General features: G+C 50.4%; 1 pseudogene; it reads left to right on the top strand.

Moving 5' to 3' along the window:
- Positions 1 to 5102: 5102 nt before the first annotated feature.
- Positions 5103 to 15991, top strand: part of LOC119105581 (transmembrane 9 superfamily member 2-like) — a 38255-nt pseudogene continuing 27366 nt past the window's right edge.

The raw sequence follows: 15991 nt of genomic DNA, 5'->3' as shown, positions 1-15991 counted from the left end.
GTGATTGGGAGAGGGCCACTGAGAGTATGCGTTTGTGGTCGGGAGGAGGCCACGGTGATGCATGATCAGTAGTGCAGACGTCCCTTAGGCTTTGTGGACATGTGCTGAGGATGGTAGTGTAATTACATCCTAGTTTCTGATGTGTGGACGCGGTTGTCGAAAAGCCCCGCGGGATGTCAGAAAACGACACGACCTTGTGAATCTCCTGGTTTGATGACCCCCGTACCGTATAGAAGAGATGACTGAAAAGAGTTGGGCTCTGCACGCAGACGTATCGGCCATGCTATCCTCCTCGCTCCTTCTCCCGGGGATTGCAGTCTGTCCTGCCGGAGCAGCGTCAAGCGAGGTCCACGGCCCAAAGCGTCCGTGAAAAAGCATTCGAGCTTAGTCTCAGTCACCTCGACGACACGACAGACAGGCTATCAACCCAGAATGGATGACAGGTGCTCATGATGTCCCACATGCACTTCCAAAAGAAGGAGCCTTGCAACATCTATGACTTTGTACCTAAGGTGATACATCTTGTATATTAAAATAGCATACACGGACCACGGTAAATTTAGATTCATACTAAATTCACTATCGTGCGTGTTCCTTTTAAATCCACGCATGCCTAACAGTTAAGTTTGTTTTACAATTCAATGCCCAATCAAGACATTTATCCACTCCAAAGCCGCGTTACGGTGGAGCCACACCATGAACACTGGCATGTCCACGCAGCAGAGTTCGTGGCTTCGTCCCTGAACGTGGCACGTGTCATCGTGCATCATTTTGTGGAGCGCCAGCGACTACAGCTGCCCACCATCCACGGCACATGATGTCACGCCCTGCTGAAGCCCAAAACAAAGAGTCACTTAGTCAACGTGAGCGATGTTCAACGATTCTGGGTCCCGGTCTGGCAGGATGATAATAGCGTTCAGAATCGGGTGCCTCCTCACGTGCCCTGATCTGAGAACTTTGATTTATTGGCAGGCAAGCGATTCATCCCCCTTAATCCGATCACCAGCGAGAGCAACGGGCTCGAGTCCTCTCCAAGCCTGCACCATACGTAGGAGGTCCACTTTGTCACCGCCAACGTCCGTATCCTATCCGATCTAGACCGTGGCCGCTTCGGGAAATGCAAGTCATAACTGGCTCTTGTGATTCAAATATCTACGGACGTTCTATGTTGTGCAGCCGTCGCCCGCGACCGCCCGCGCGTTTGCTCGCGGGCACTTTCGAGTGTTGTGGCCTCTCCCTGTGCGGTCAGGTGGTGACCCAACAGCTGATGCTGCCATGTTGCGACCCGACCGCTCGCTATCAGATCTCGTCGCTCAAACGAATGTGGCGCGGTCAGCTGGTGTGCCGGTATTTGCGACCTCTGCCGCCAGGTGGGCGGAACACCCTTTCGCTGATCGCCGCCCGAGCGACCTGCAGCACACGGCGGAGCCGGAGTGGAGAAGCTGTGCTGCACCCTGAGCTAAGCACCCGTGTCAGAGGAGCGAACCCGTGCTGTTTATGAAGTTGACAGTGAGACAGGCCTGCGGTATATGTCAGCGCCAGATGGGCACCGGGCAGGCCTTTTTTGTACCGTGTTATACGTTGCCGGCAGGGCAGATGAGCCTGCTCAGCGGCTGAATGAGACTCATACGGCAGTGGCCGCTTGTCGAATCCGCGATTTTCATCGTCCAGCCGAACCTGCACCGGCCGTGCCGTCAACAACCCAGGCGGGGAAAGCTGAGGTCACGTGACAGTCGTGAGCGCCGCTGTATCAGCAGCCTAGCGCCACCGTTCTCCTCGGCACCTGGCAGGCTAGGCTGCCTGGCCCCGGTCGGATGGTTTCATTCCGTTTGCATCAGGGAACCCCTGCTGCTCGCGGACAGCCCTGCAGGACCGTGCCAGGCCGGGCTCTGTCTCGCGCTCCAGGACGCCATAAACTGTTACTCTGCCGGGCGCAGCGTGAGATGGCAGCGAAAGAAGCGAGCCTTTTTATGTGCGATCACGAGTCGTCGCCAAGGCTATCGATTGATGCCTCCTCGCGTACACGACCAGGAAGCTGTCAGCTGTGTCTGCTTTGTGTTACGCGTTTTTTAATGTTTGGTCGCCTTGCCGCGTCCTGTGGTACACCTTCCCAGAGACGAGCGCGCAAGGCAGAGTTGCTCTCAGACGGTCCGGACGGCTGGGCAGCCAGGCAACAGGACACTCACTGCATACGTCACAATACCAGACGCAAGGCAGCGTTGCTCTCAGACGGTCCGGACGGCTGGGCAGCCAGGCAACAGGACAATCACTGCATACGTCACAATACCAGACGGCTGGGCCACAAACTCAACACTCACCGCATACGCCAAAACACTCAAAACTCATCACTCACCGCAGACGTCGCAACACAAAACTCGACACTCACCGCAGACGTCACAATGCCAGGTGGCTGGACAACAAACTCAACACTCACCGCATACGTCATAGCACACACAACTCAACACTCACCGCATACGTCACAGCACACACAATGCGTCAACCAAGCACATAATTTAGCCTTGCCCTGGTACCCGCGCTTATCGTCCTGCCGTGTCCTCGGGCCGTGACCAGTGCAAGGCAGGGGGACCACCACGCTTACAAGGAGTGTTCCCCATTTGTATGAGGTTTTGAGCTGACATAGCTCTCTTGAAGACAGTTCGGTGCAGTTCACAGCACTACTCTTCTTAAGACTTCCCCCCCTCCGGTTTGTGAACTACATGCCCACGAATATTTGTGACCATCTAAAGGTCACCCAAGTATCCATGTTCTATAGATCTTGCCATTTTATTGGCCATGCGGCGATCAAGGTAAAAAATAGAGTTGTTGAGTCGTTCATATCTGCATTTGTGAAGACGATTTACAGATAAAACGGCCGTCGATTAGTTCTCAATCAATGATGTGCTAGGCACGATAACACAATCAATTAAGTATTGAGGAGCATATTTACTCAACAACGAAACTATGCTGTCTAGAGCGGTCTTTTTCACTTAAAAGTATACCAATAGTTAGGGTTGAGCTTATTTCATCATATACGATGCTTTCGTCAATATCTTCAAAAGTAGAGCATTCCCTTTAACAGACGGTAATGGCGAAAACAAAAGTTTTTGGTGGAGTACTTTGCGCATCCTTCGTGAATACTGTCACACTGTTCTTCATCGACTTCTGCTCAAGTGTCGAGTAGCACGGAACAAATGTTTGCGGGCTTGCCTTGCTAAGCGACGGAGCTTTTATGGACGATTTGTGCTTGCAATATTTTGGGACGCATTCAGCACTATTCATGGGATTCCTTGGCCAGCGGCGAATCCAGAGGGCGGGGGCATCGGAGCACCCACCCCTTGGGCCGAGGGGGCACCAAAATGTTGTGAAGGGCACGAAAATCCTCATTTTGGGCTCATATGACCATTTTTGAGACCACCAGAGTTCAGGTGCACCACAAACGGCCCAAACCTTCAAATTTAACATAAAAATTGAAAGAAATTGACCTCTAGGACTAGCGTGAACTAAATTTGGCAGACCACTTCGGCGGTAGATATTTAATCGATGAAAAAATAAGAGCCTGACATTACAGCGGTCGAAATCCGGGGACTTCTTTCGGACGCGGGGGGGGGGGGGCACCAGGTTCCAGGGGCACCAGAATGAAGTGTGGCCCTTCCCTTGACAAAATCCTGGATCCGCCCATGTCCCTGGCCGGCCCGACCTCTGGCTGCCAGGATTCTTGACGGAAACAGGGTGTGATGTACTGATTACCAGGGATGTAGGTGAGTCATGTCAACTTTATCAGTAAGCGAGAATTTCGTGCAGCGTCATGGGTTTCATTGCTTGCAACTTTAGCGGAAATTGGTGGGTAACAGCCCATTCCTCCCACGTGTACGCGTGCTAGAAGGAGGCTGTTCCAAATGCCTGAAGAATCCTATCTTATCTCATTCAAGAAGCAATCATAAAACCATAGGAGTAGTGTTTTTTCAAACCATACATAAACCTCTGCATAGTGCTTTCCGATTCCGCGCCACCTAATTAGGTGTCAGAGCTGATGAGATACACCAAAACAGTACAAATAAATGACCCTGAAACATCATTTGAGGTTCTGCTTACTAAGAGAAAATCAGCGGTTGTCCAGCCTTCATATCTTACTTTCCAAATTTCCAATGTGGTTACAGCGTTGTTAGACATTCCAAAGCTGAGGAAAACCGCACTTGCTACCATCGCAAATGCCAGGTCGAGTAAATTCCACCACTGCCACTTGTCAATGCCGCTGCAGTGTTTCTGTGTTGTCAGTCCCTACAGTGATTTCAAAACATATCCCGCGAAGCTCCAATGGGAGTGTTGTTTTACCGCAGAAGTGAGCTTCGCCGAAAATTTAGGGCATTTTTGGGGCTGTTATCGCACCGGTTGCAAATTACTATTGACATTATATGTAGCGTTTGTCTAACATTTCTCAAAACAAGGTGTTACATGCGACGAACCGGTGCATGCAGTGATGTAAATTTTGCCACGATCCTGGCTACAGTTTCGACGACAGCGTGTCGCATTCGGAACCGTTTTTCAAAATGCCGACTCCCGGCTTGCCCAACGAATACTGGCGCAACCAAGACTATGGAAACAATAGGCTATAGAAACAGGGTTGAAGAAACGGGGTTACATCTTTGCACATATAAAAGGCGATGAAGACGCACCCATCGGGACACCCACCCACCAACATCCTGATCAGCTAGGTGTGGTGTTTTCCAAACAGTGCTGAGTTTCCAGAGGGTGGCGGCCGGGATTTCACTCGTCATCGGTACCAATGCTGCACACAACACTCTCCTGCGTCCGCCGGAGCACGGCAGGGTAAGCCGCGTCCAGCTGCACAATGTAGCGACGGAGCTCTTTCGCAGCACTCAGGACCACCTCTTGACTGCTGCTCTGGAGAGATTCAGCAGCGCGCCGCGGTTTTTCAGCCACAGACAGTGGCATAAGAATGTGGGGTCGGCGGACTCCTGACGGCTCACCAGTGCTTGTTGGCAGGGGGCGAAGCCTGCTCCGTCCAGTGCCCTTCGGACAACGAATACGGCAATGTAGCAAATGGCACTGGCGGTCACGAAGGACAGCCCCGGCTGGTAGTCATGGTCGTCCAGTATATCAAGCACCTCGTTGCTGTCAGTCACACGTGTCATCGACACCACGCTGTATGGGCCTGTGACCCACGGCCAGAATGGATGTGCGATACAGCCCCGTGGCGTTCTTGCTGCGTGTGCGTTGAGTGGCCAGGGATCACCATTTTCAGTGATCATGCACCAGCGAGCCAAGGGGATGTTTGTGACTCAGCTTTACACAGTTTCGCCACCAAAGATTGTTCACATCAATGTCTGCGGCTGAAAGCAGGGCAAAATGCTGCATGGAACATGAAAAAGTAGCTTTACTGGATGATACTTAAAACTTGTATCCATCCCATGTGTATTAATGTCTAGGGAGAGAATCCGCAAGCTGGTAGACCAAGTTTTTTCCACGTTATTTGGACATAGATCCATGGTTGATAGAATAGATGGAGGATCAAATTGTCCCAGGTTATTTGGACATGAATCCAGGGCTGATAGAATTGTGTTTAAGTGGTTGAAAAAGATATTTCAAACCTGACAACAGCTTTATTCGCAATTATAAATCTTTAATTAACTCATTCATGTTTGAATAATTGCAACAGACGAAAGGCCCAAAATATTGAACCAGGGCAAATGTGTTAATAATTGAAACGGATATTCTAAACCTGAAAAATTTTACGTAAGTCGTTCAGTGGACTAGCGAGGAACATTATTCACACATATAAGACAGATGTAATAGCCTTATTCCTCGTAGAAAAACCAGGAGAGTGGAGATATAGTTGGGTTGATATCTCGGCAACATGCGTTTATCGAACCAAGAGCACTTCTGCTGTTGTTTCGATAAAGGCATGTTGCCGAAATATCAACCCAACTGTACCTCCGTTCTCCTGGCTTTTCTCCGAGGAATAAGACTAGCAATATTGTCTTATCTATCTTAAAAATTTCAGTTGCAATGTTAAATCTACAATTAGCACAGAGGAGAAGGGTAGTAAGCAGGCACTGACAAAGGGGCAAATGGGCGAACAGACAATCTGCCTAGAAATTTTTAATGTCAGCCATAGATGTAAGATTAAGATAAGCTGCACCTGATTACTGGGACATGGCAGGCTTGTCCCGGCAATTCATAAGGGAATAGTGTGAATAATGCTAACCTCTCTAGAGGGCAAAAGGTGGCATTGTGGGTGAATAGTTCAAACTAAATACAGCATCCTTTGTGCCGGCTTAGCAAAGAAAGATGGTTTTGGATTGTCCTGAATATTCAAACTACCTTATGCGGATGGAACACGCATCTGCTCCTTAACTGGATGTTCGTTGAAACAACCATCTTAGTGTAATAATTCTACTGCAGCTGACTTGGGACAGTTGCCAGGAAATCTTTGCAATGCACAAAAAACACAACAAAACAAAAATCAGCGCATGCACACTGTGGAGTTGAATCACTGTCACTGTGTACTAAATACAGCAGTGTGTACCATTCTGGCAGATTTGGCGGCCGCATCGGGCCACATGAGACGCCTTTGTGTTTAAGAGCACAATTTGCGATGGAAGGAAATCATGTTCCCAACGACGCAAATGTCTCGGTGGCTAGACGATGCGTAAGATAAACCTGATTGGAAAAGCTGGCTTGTTTCACTATTACCATTTCGCAGAGTTGTGAGAAGGTACGGAGCAGCCGTGGCTACAAGCGTAGTTCTACGCCTATGACCACGGCTGCGCAGTCGCACAATGCTCTTCGTTATAGGCATCTGTCAATACACGCATTACATTTGGTCTCGAGCTTCCAGACCTGGGCCACATCGTATTCCGGATGGGAGTGGCTCTGCCCACGTGGGAGTTGTCTGGTGACGCGTGCTAAATGAGCCTGAAATCTACATTTTACCCGGTGATTGATATCATATGCGTTAAGCACGTGTAGTGTGTATCCTTCTATCATTGAACGATTCGGTACAAGATATATCTGCGGCATGTCCGCATAAATTATGTAGATTCGGTCTGATCAATTTCAGCCCCTGATAGGTACAGCGGGTCGGTGCGGCATTACACCAGCTCTCCTACAGCAAAGCTCTGCGTCTCTGGCTGCCATCTTGTGCGGGGAGTGGGGGGAGGAGCGAGGAGGCTTTGGTGCTGCGGTGGTATCAGAGGGAATTTGTCGAGGGAACGAGCGGCAGCGAGCTGAGAGCGCGCACCATGCGCGGGGCATGAAAGCGACCTGTCAATGCGATACTGAACTTTCGAGATGAGCGAAGGCAAACGTGCTGGCCGTCTAAAAGGATTAGGGTATACAACGTGACCGCGGCGGAAGCATGAGAAGGAGCGATCAGGAAAGGGATTGCGACTGAGTGCGGTAATGGTCGGTTGAACAGACCTCACGCAATAGGTGTCGCTTGGGGTGCGGAGGAGGGAGGGGGGGGGGGCATTTGAAGATGTGTGGCAGGAGCATAGGAGCCCCCCGGAAAATGGAAACGTCAAAGGCCCGTTGGAAGTCAGCTTTTCCCATGTATCGGAATAGGACAAACCTGACGTCTTCAAGAAGAGCGGGTAGGCGAGATGAAGTGGAAAAATAAGAACCACCAGGGCCTAGTTCCCATGCTCCTAAGTGCCTACGCTTGTGATGTGGCTGTGCTGACATAAGTGCTAGAGGGGAGTGGGAATGCGCGAATCCAGGCTGCTATGCAATAACAATAAAAAGACTTTCGTGGTGTAGGGGAGCGATGCAGTATCATATTCAAGTGTTGACATCATTCAGGTGACTCCAGAGCACAGTCAAGTCATCTCCGGGAACACATATCATAAATAGCCCTTAGCAAACGTCAAAATGTCTGTCTCGATGAAACTAGTAGGCAATTAACCTAATTGCTTTAAAGAGCTTACGCACAGTTGGTTGAATGCCAGCAGGGTCATTTGTAACTGTTAGTTACAAATGGCATTGCTTGAAAATTAACTGAAATTGAAACCGAAAAAATTAGGTTGAAAATGAACCGGCTTCCTACAAGACAGGACGAAGAACCTGAAGTCGGCCAAATAGAAGAACTTGCCGTGATTTGCGCTTTGGCAGCTGTTCGTGTTGCGGACAACTGTCTTGCTTTTATCCATGTATGCCACTGTGAACTGGGCTCTACGCTGTTCCGTATTCAGTGACCCAACTCTCTCTGTGCCAGCCCCTGCGGGCGATTATCGAGACCGGGTCCTAAAACAGTGACTGCCCCTGACCGATTGTTGGCGTCGATCCTGGTTCGCGCAATGTTGAGTTTGCTAGTGATTTGTAGTCGGTACATTGCCCTACATGATGCACATGGTCCCACTGCGTTATCCACTCTTGTTGTCAATATTTGAGATGCATCCTTGACCCCCAACCCACCCCGAAATGACGGTGCCTACGGTCCAGTGCTCGTGACCGTTTTTGTGTTGTATTCATGGATGTTTCAACATGTTTTCTCAGCTGCCCTGCACTTTGCAAGCTTTACGCTTTCAGTGCTAACGGATGTAAAACTGTAGCGATATTGCCGAGCTGCATTGGCGCCACGCCAGATCAAACAGCTTGCGTGTACGTACTTGGGAAGCATTACATACGCAACTTGGGAAAACCGTGCTGTTTTGTGAAAATGTATGATGGTTCCAGCAGTGCTTGCAGGTTGATAAGCCCACAAAAAGAATGAGTGAGCAAGCTGAGTCACGCCGGACCGCTGCAGCCACGGAATTTCCGGATAGCCATCCATATAGCCAGCCATCGTTTTTTTCCGATGTTATTGTTATATATTTATACAACCACGGAATTTCCGATGGCCAGCCATCGTTACGACAGCCTCGGTCCGTGGTCCCGTCCTGATCCATCTGGGGCAGGTCACCGCAGTAAAGAACAGCCTGCAAAAAACGAGCATCACCGGTGACTGGTGGTGGATGTCGCTGTCCATGCGGTTTAAGCGGGAATGCGAGCAGGTAAACCCGGTGCCCTTCCCGGGATCCACGCCATTTCTAGGATTGGCTTCTGACCGATGACGTCAGCGGCTGCGGGCCGGATACGGACGCCACCCGGACTACTGTGTCAGCCGGAAGCGGCTAGTGCGGGCTCACTCACAGCTTCTGTGTGCTGCCGAAGCTGCGCGCTCGCTCGCAGCTTCTGAGTGTCGACGAAGCTGAGTGAGTGCTGAGTGAGTTATTCAGTGCCACTTTGGGCTGCCCCTGACCACCAGAGTCGGGTGGCGCACAGCGGAGTCCGGCAGGAGTCCGGGTAGGAGCCGACCCGCCCTCCCGGTTAGCACGGGTTCAAAAGTCACGCCTGTAAACCCGCGCTGGGGGGGGGGGGGGGACGGACCCCTAGTGATTAGTCGCTCCGCGGTACGTCTGGGAGGGGAGGCTGGCTGGGGCGATTTGCACCGGTCGCAGTGAAGGAGCGATGCACGTACGGTGCGGCGATTGCACAACTGGGCGAGACGGAAATGTAGCGCTGACGACTGACGCTAGCACCTTCAGGTTCTAGCAAGTGGAGAGACCGGCTTTTCACACTCAGCACGTCTCTGTAGGCGTTGGATTTCTGGTTTCATGTGACCGAGCTAAAGTGAGCATGCCACCTGTTTTGCATTTTTCACTTATATTAGATCAGACGCGTCCGATATGATCCATGATATCAGTTTCCTCGAAATCCGTCTGTATGGCCCAAAATTTTGATTCGAATTAGCCGTTCCTGCGGGAGAAATCTCACTGGACTCCATACTCACCACTACGTTGCCATGACGACGACAGAATTAGTTTGGGGGCAGTTTGGCAGCTGTTGCGGGTTAAAGGTTCCGCTTTTATGCTATTTTAAAGGGAATGTTCTACATCTGTATGGCGTTTTGAACTGAAATGACCATCTTCGGGACCTTTTGATGCAGTTCACGGATGTGCCCTTTTTAAGACTCAAAACGCTCTGGCTCCTGAGTTACACGTCCGCAAATTTCGAAAAGGCTTATTTAGAGCCCATTTCAAAATCGCCCTCTGATTAACGACGCCATAGAAACGTCATTAGATCCCCGTGATATTACATGCTGTTATTTGTTTATGGTCAAAACAGCATGGCCGCTGATACATTTGCAAAGACAATGATGCAGCACATGTGGTACAATCCGCGGAAGATCATTGGTGTTAATACAATTTTACTGCTGAATGCGTGTCGCGAACATAAGCGTAAGCAATTTCGGGTTGTGCGGCACCGGTCGATGGGCATTTTTCCCCACTGCTAGGCAGTGCCCTATTTGCGTCTGTGCGAGATGTACAACAGAAAGTGTTGTGTGTGTGGTGATCGCAGGACAAACGAAAATCATTTGGCTGCGTTCGCGTAAGTATCTCGTTCCCAATCTGCTAAAAACACTTCACGCCGAATATGTCTGGTGTACCACCGACATCGCAGCGATCAGTTCAGGGCATGCACGTCTCAATATCGCATGGAGTTTCGAGTGTGGTGTGCAGTTGCTTTCAACTGTTGTCACAGTTTGAGGAATGAGTATACAGTTATAACAATGTCCGGCAAAAACGCCTTCAAAAATAAAACAAAGCCATTGAAAAGCAGATGCGCGCGGCAGCTGAACAGCGGATGCGAGTGCCAGGAGCTGGGCTTACGGTTGCCACCAACTTCAGAAGTGGTTTTGTTTATGTACTTAATTGTTACAACAAAATATACACCACGTTAATTTTGAGAGTAATTGACTAGGCCCAATTAAGGCACATTGGCGCGGGTTTGGCACACAAATGTTGATATTAGGTGGGTGTGGCAGAGTTGATGGGTTTTTCAGAGTGAGTAGAGAGGGATAACAATACTGCCACTACACAGCCCAATGTGAGTGACAAAAAACACATGCACATGGGATATTTCCTACCCATGTTGTGTGTAAAATATGGGAGTAACTTTGTTCTGACATTTTTGAGGAAGCTCAAATATTTCTGCCTGCTCCTATTTCCTACCTTTCTCACTAAGCTCATGGAGGCATCATGTAGGCTGTATATACCTTGGCTATTTGATGTAACCACTTGCATAAACATATATGTAATTCAATACGAATTTTGCCAGTCAGGTCAGGACCAGGGATATCAGCCTCAACAATTAATCCATCGTCCCAGATTGCAGATATCATCAGCGTGCTCAACCTACCACTGAACTTTATGGGCTGTAATCAGATTTGCAATGAACGTAGCACCCATTTGTCATATTGCGACAATGACATTATTGTTGGGATGTTGCTGCCACTTTTTCAAAGAACTAAACTTGTTCACCATTCGCTAAAGTTGGTGACAATTGTGCGCCATGCTCACAGCTCGCAGAGTCCATGGATGCATGGCCTCAGATGTTATTGCTTATTTTTGGGGTTACAAGCATTTCAGCATGTGCCAGGCATGTTTGGCAACCTAGATGTCGTCTGTAGCCTGTACTCCTGATGAATCGCCACTTAACACGATTATTAAAGCACACCCTGTGGGCAGATATTTTCAGTTTGCATTACTCGTTTGAAGTAGAAGATGTCCATTGTGTTATATAGTAATCCAATTTCTTAATTACAGTGATCTTTTCAGATTCCCAGCTCAACAAGGCCACCTACAGGAGTGATTTGATGCATGTGGCACCAGTGTTGTGGCGCCTGGGCATGGAGTGTGCGAGGCACATTTTTCCTTGGAAGCTTTTTCTAGCCAAGCAGCCAAAAGAAAAGACTGAGGGCCGGTGTTGTGCCATTTCCGCAGGTCTGTGAATGCCAGGGTTTTCTTCATTTCTTTCCTGCTAGACCCTTCTTATTTAGCCTTGGCATTCAGGCTTGAGCTTAAATAACATTAGAACACATGTGAAATTTCGGTGACCATCTTTTGTCTCATTTATTTGCATGTCTTATTATAGTCATTATTCATTCATGCATTTTAGTGTGGTGCCTGCAAGCAAATGTCTACCAGTTAGTATACTGTGAAATGCATGGTAAAGCATTCAGTCATTTACAGCGCGCACTATTGCTTTCGGTGTAGCATTGGGGTAGATTTATGATGCGCTGGTCTTAAATGATGTAATATCAATGTTTCATGTCAGCTATGTTGACTTACGTCTTCATTTCTGACATCAACAGTCATATGATCGAAGTAAAGCATTGTTCTGTGCTATACTTGGAGCACATGTAACATTGCTGTCCTATAACCTGTACATTGTGTGACAGTTTTGTTCATTGTTAATCTTACAGATGACGATGATTGATGTCCTTAATTGTTTTCAGCACAGGAAAGGTGTTCCAGGCACCCTAGTGCTCCCAGCGTGTACACCATCTCCAAGACCAGAATCTAAGTCAGAGGGTTTTCTTTTGGGGTTGGATTTTGAGCTTCAGTTCAAGTCTCAGTCAGTTTTCGTCAGTTCGTCAGTTTGAGAGTGTTGCGAGATTGCGCGGCTCGTGCAGCCACAGCCAGGCTATGCTGTGGCGCTGCTGTGGAGGACGGCGTGGCCGCGGCACGCCCCGTGGCATTGCCCCGCCGCTCGGCTGGGTGCTGGGCCTCACTGGCAGCCAGCCAGCTGTGCTCTGGGTCCGCTTGTTGGCCGCGTGTAGCAGAGCTGTCGGGCATTTTGGGTCTTGCAGCTTGATAGCTGGGTTCATGTGCGTAGGCCGCTGGATCAGAATCCGGAGTAACAGCCGTCCCTGGCCGTGCTGGGACATGACGGATGTCCCTGACCTGGGGCTAGGGAGTGATAGTCGGCGGGCTGCCCGTCAGATCGAGTCGGGAGACGACTCTCGGGAGGGGTTTGGCTGGTAGCTGGTGTATGGCGACGTGTTCCGACCGCCTTGACACGGCATGCTGCTCTCCGTGCTGATCGGCTCAGGCGTCCAGGTGCTCCCCATGACGCTTATCAAACTCGGTGGGTGACTTGCGGCCGCTATGGTGACCCTCGCGCCTAAGCCGTATTCGGGCCGGCCCTGCGGTGACGGTTGTCCGTGTCATGGTTGACACTGCAATGACGCTGGCTGCACACCTGGGGCTCCTTCAAGATTTGGTATTATTACCGGGACTGTGCGGAACCCGTCGTTTGATGGGGATTACTGTGATTTGGCGGTCTTCGCTGTGGGATGAGCAGGGGGCTTAGGTGTTTTGTTGTTGCTGTTAGGGCCGCTATAATTTTTGAGAAAGTTGATGCATATTGTAATGACCTAAACATACGCTGTTCATTGTGTACTAAAAATTAATTCAAGAAGTTGACATCTACTGCATAATTCACTCATTTAACTGCTTTTTGGCCTGTCTATGTTGCGTCACTGACCTGTACCAGCACCGGCGCTGGCTTCTGACCGCCTGCACCAGTATCGATGCTGACCTCCGATCGTCCATAGCAGCGTCTTGTGTTGGCCTCTGACCGGCCCCTGCAGTGTTCGCATGCTCGGGCTTCCTGTCGCCGGTCAACCACGGTTCGCTGATGAACTGCGGCCTCGTGCTGTGCGTCTGCCTGGGTACGCCCGCCGGCTACGTGTCCGCCCGAATCAACAAGTCGGGAAGTGGCGGCGAAAAGTGGGGACTCGACGTGCTGCTGACGTTGACGCTGTGCCTGAGGTGAGCCGTGCCCAGCTGCCGCCGCGCTGCCGGCATCGGGCCGTCACCCTCTCCGGACAGGGCGTGCACCGGCGCGGACGAGTCGGCGCCGGGCCGCGCCCACCCGCCGCGCTGGCACAGAATTCGCACCGCTCATGCGTGCATCCTATTTGTGCGATTTCGGCGTCGCTGTAGATTTAGAACTTGATGGAAACGCACTCGGGCGTGACATGTACCAAGCTTGGAAAATTGCCACGTTTGAATCGGCTGGTGATACGTTGTGTGCGGGAGGCTGTGCCGTTGAGTCCTGCTCCCAATCGCAGTGGAGTGGGTGAACGCGGGCAACGTAATCGTGGTCATTGACAATGTCTGTGCCCCACAGAAGAGAAATCACTGTGCTTAGTGGTTGGGTGAGACGTCTGTTCCGCTGGATGCCGTGGCTATCGTGGGTGGGGTCGGGCCGCTGTGGAATGCATCGAAGGTGCTACCACTGAGCCCCGCTTGCCGCCCGTCCGCATGATCGTGTTCATCATCACGCTGCTGCTGAACTGTGTGCCTGGGCGTACGACTCGTCGGCAGCGCTGCCATGCCTCACCATACTGACGCCGATCGAGCTCTGGTTTGACGTGTCCGTGCCGCTCACTTTCGTTGGCACCTACTTTGCCTTCGAGAAGCACGTGCTGGAGCACCCGGTGAGCGCTGGGCGCGGACGGAGGGCCGCCGCGCGGGGCCGCCGGCGGCTGCCCCCGGGTGCTGGGCGCGGACGGGGGCGGCCGCGCGGCGCCACCGGCGGTTTCCCCCGGGCGCGCTGCGTGGCTTGACCGCTGCAAGGGGCGCACTGAATACTCCAGCACAGCAGTACATTTATCACCTGTTAACACAGCAATGTGTAGTATTGAGTTTGACTATTTGTGGTATGCAGGATAGTGGCTGGTGGTCAGGAAACAGTTGGTAGTCTTGTGATCATGTAAAAAACAATATTTAACTGTGGCATCGTCACGCCCTTTAAGAGATTGGGCTCAACCCAGAAAGTTCTTATTTCATTTTCTCAGAGCGAGCAAAAAAATGTGATTACAGTGAGTACCCTTTGACAAATGCAGTGAATGTTATGTACCTGGCGGCGACTCCCAGTAGCATTTGTCGGCCTCAGTTTGTATGTCTGCCTTAGCACGCGAGGCGGTGGGTGAGCGGGATCAGCGGTGTTGCTCGCTATCTGGTCCATGGCTGGGATGGCCTGCATCCGATGGCAGTGGCCGCTCAAGGCCAGTTGATGTCAGAGGGCGGAGTGGACTCTGCCGAGCAATGTGGCACATGGAGGAACGTCATAATTCTTCTACAACATTCCTACGATCAGATGTGCTCAAGGCGCATGCCAGGTTCCGTTATTTTTGGACACTGATCCCAGAAATTAATTCATGGAAAATGGTTTGGACAGAGTTATAGAGCGTCATCATTTGGCAGCTTGGTGTAACTAAGTGGCGAAAGTTTTTCTCTACTATGGTGCCTAGGCTTTTTTTGTTGTTTTTTTTTTGTCAGAATTATTCTTTTCTGGGAAGCGTGTCGTCAGCCACGGAAAGTCCATAGTGATGGATGCCAATGTGAATTAGTTATGACTCAACTTTGTTGCATGGTTCCAGAACGTCTCGCGTCTACAGCCGTATTTCCGACCAGTGCATCCTTTGGCCGATGAAGGTGCCGAGTGCGTTTCTGCACGTGCGCCCGCTCCTGGAGGCCATCGTGGACAAGCGTATGCAGGTCACCACCACTGGTCCGTCGGAGCACTGCGGTGTGGCACACCCAATTGTGCACCGCGGACATCGGCCGGACGAGAATCGAGAGAGCCTGGCGGACAGTCGCACCCGGCTCGCCGATTCCAGTAGTTTGCATTTGTCAGGACCAACTAGCCCCGCTTTGCTCGCCCTGGCGGACGTCAGGCAGTGTCCATTGAGGATGGATGCTCCTGGTGGAATGTCATGTGATATTTTTTGGGAGTGAAATGTTAGTTTTCATTATCGTTGGATGCAAAATGTGCCTTGCCAAAGATGTGTTTGTATCTGTGTAACCCACGTTTTGGGGATTCACAAAATAGGCTGAACAAGCAAAGTCATTTGTTGGTTGTGTGCCTTGGTGGAAGTGATTGGTGTATTGTATACTGTGTTCTTGGCCAGTAGTATGTCAGATGTAGAGTGAATGCAAGAATACACACTTGACCAATCTTTTCATGATGGAATTTGTTATGAAAGCAGCGGGAATTGCAGTACAAAAAAAACATATAATTGTTTATTAGGCCATGCCACGGTACAGCATTGGAATAGGCCAAAATGACACTGTTGACCAGTGTCATTTCACAATGTACCACATTGGTTGACAGCTCTATGTCTAGCCTGCGATAAGAC

The sequence above is a fragment of the Pollicipes pollicipes genome, unplaced genomic scaffold (assembly GCF_011947565.3).
Source record: "Pollicipes pollicipes isolate AB1234 unplaced genomic scaffold, Ppol_2.1 Scaffold_6138;HRSCAF=7277_pilon_pilon_pilon, whole genome shotgun sequence".
Classification (NCBI taxonomy): Eukaryota; Metazoa; Arthropoda; class Thecostraca; order Pollicipedomorpha; family Pollicipedidae; genus Pollicipes; species Pollicipes pollicipes.
The sequence above is the reverse complement of the archived record's forward strand: the minus strand, read 5'-3'. Positions and strand labels throughout refer to the sequence as shown.